We start from the raw sequence: 2,500 nt of genomic DNA on the forward strand, positions 1-2,500 counted from the left end.
GACTTAGAAAAATTTTCAAGATTTTTGGACTAGAGCGATTTTTGATTTTTGTGCAAATATCGAATTTTCCCTTCTCCCACCGCTCTGGGGCGTCAATATGAAGTGGGGACCCGAGGGAGAGTGCCTCCATGAGGGTAGAATGTGTGACTTTTGGGGGAAAGTCGAATTATGGAGCAAAAACCATTTTGGGACTTAGAAAAAATTCCGAGATGTGCAGACTTCCAGGAAGGGGGCGCCTCGGGAGTGTACCTAGGAGGCTTCCAGGGGCCTGGGTACACTTTTCAAAAGTACCGTTGGGACTTAGAAAATTTTCAAGATTTTTGGACTTAGAGCGATTTTTTCATTTTTGTGTGCAAAAATCTGAATTTTCCCTTCTCCCACCGCTCTGGGCGTCAATATGAAGTGGGGACCCGAGGAGAGTGCCTCCCATGAGGGTAGAATGTGTGACTTTTGGGGTGGAAAAGTCGAATATGGAGCAAAAACCGATTTTTGGGGACTTAGAAAAAATTCCGAGATGTGTCAGACTTCCAGGAAGGGGCGCCTCGGGAGGTGTACCTAGGAGGCTTCCAGGGGCCTGGGTACACTTTTCAGAAAGTACCGTTGGACTTAGAAAAATTTTCAAGATTTTTGGACTTAGAGCGATTTTTGGATTTTTGTGCAAAAATCGAATTTTCCCTTCTCCCACCGCTCTGGGGCGTCAATATGAAGTGGGGACCCGAGGAGAGTGCCTCCCATGAGGGTAGAATGTGTGACTTTTGGGGGAAAGTCGAATTATGGAGCAAAAACCATTTTTTGGGACTTAGAAAAATTTCGAGATGTGACAGGACTTCCAGGAAGGGGCGCCTCGGAGGTGTACCTAGGAGGCTTCCAGGGGCCTGGGTACACTTTTCAGAAAGTACCGTTGGGACTTAGAAAAATTTTCAGGATTTTTGGACTTAGAGCGATTTTTGGATTTTGATCAAAAATCGAATTTCCCCTTCTCCCACCGCTCTGTGGCGTCACTATGATGTGGGGACCCGAGGGAGAGTGCCTCCCATGAGGGTAGAATGTGTGGCTTTTGGGGGGAAAGTCGAATTATGGAGCAAAAACCAGTTTTTGGGACTTAGAAAAATTTCGAGATGTGTCAGACTTCCAGGAAGGGGGGAGTCTCAGGAGGTGTACCTAGGAGGCTTCCAGGGGCCTGGGTACACTTTTCAGAAAGTACCGTTGGGACTTAGAAAAATTTTCAGGATTTTTGGACTTAGAGCGATTTTTGGATTTTTGTGCAAAAATCAGATTTCCCCTTCTCCCACCGCTCTGGGGCGTCAATATGATGTGGGGACCCGAGGGAGAGTGCCTCCCATGAGGGTAGAATGTGTGGTTTTTTGGGGGAAAGTCGAATTATGGAAGAAATTGAGTTTTGAGGACAAAAAAGTGTTTTGAGGACAAAAAAGTTTCTTGAGGACAAAAAAGTTTCTCGAGGACAAAAAAGTGTTTTGAGGACAAAAAAGTTTCTTGAGGACAAAAAAGTGTTTTGCGAACAAAAAATGGAATTTTGTGATTTTGTGTAAAAATAAGTAAATTCCCCTACTTCCACCACAGGGGGGCTTCAGTATGTTGTAGGGCCCCCAGGGAGGGTCCCCCAACTGGGTTTAAAGTTTGTGGATCCTGGGCAGAAAGTTGAATTTTGGATGAAAAACCGAATTTTGGGACTTAGAAAAATTTCGAGCTGAGCAGTGACAGACTTCCAGGCAGGGGAGCCTCTCTGGAGGTGTACCGAAAACAGTTCCAGGAGCTGAGGTCATTTTCGAACATTTTTTGTTCGCTCAAATTTTTTTTGTTTTTGAGCTCTAAAAAGCTGTTATTATCAATTGGCTCAAAAATTTCAAGTGTCATGAGCTAGTACATGTTGGAGGAATACGTTTTAGGCAAAAAATTGCAAAAAAAAAAATCCAAGTGAAAAAGAACCGGAATGGGGAATTTCTGACTGCTGTAGCAGCCGCACAGTTCCAGGAGGTCGGATACATTTCCGACTTTGTCCCGCTCATTGAAGTACATTGTCCCGCAATGCAAATACATAGTAATGCGCACCTGCGGGAGAATATAGGAGAGAGTGGGCTCTCTCTACCCCGATGTATGGCGGTTGTTCCTATGGTTCTCTGGCTCGGGTAGGCGACTTAGAAGGTGGTCCCTCTTGTCGTGGAAGTTGCAAAATACGGCCGAGACTGAACTTCCACGGCTCCAGGAGGGACTTTTGCTGGTCGTGCGTCCCAAGTGAGAGAGGCGATCCTGGGGTACCTGAGCCTGACCAGACCCTCCCTCGGTGGTCCCTGGTCTTCTGAAGGGTGATGGCATTCAGGGGGGCAAATCTGGAGTCCGTGGCCGAGTTTGGGCTCTAGAAGGCGGACGCCCCTTCTGACCATGTCCCCTCAGAGCCGGCTGGATGGTTCATGGTCCGCGGCTTTGTCTGGCGGTCTGTGCCCAAGCCGGAGAAGCTCTCCTGGGGTACGTGAGCTTTGAC

Source organism: Dendrobates tinctorius, unplaced genomic scaffold, assembly GCF_039654945.1.
Source record: "Dendrobates tinctorius isolate UK_male_01 unplaced genomic scaffold, ASM3965494v1 ptg000719l, whole genome shotgun sequence".
Taxonomy (NCBI): Eukaryota; Metazoa; Chordata; class Amphibia; order Anura; family Dendrobatidae; genus Dendrobates; species Dendrobates tinctorius.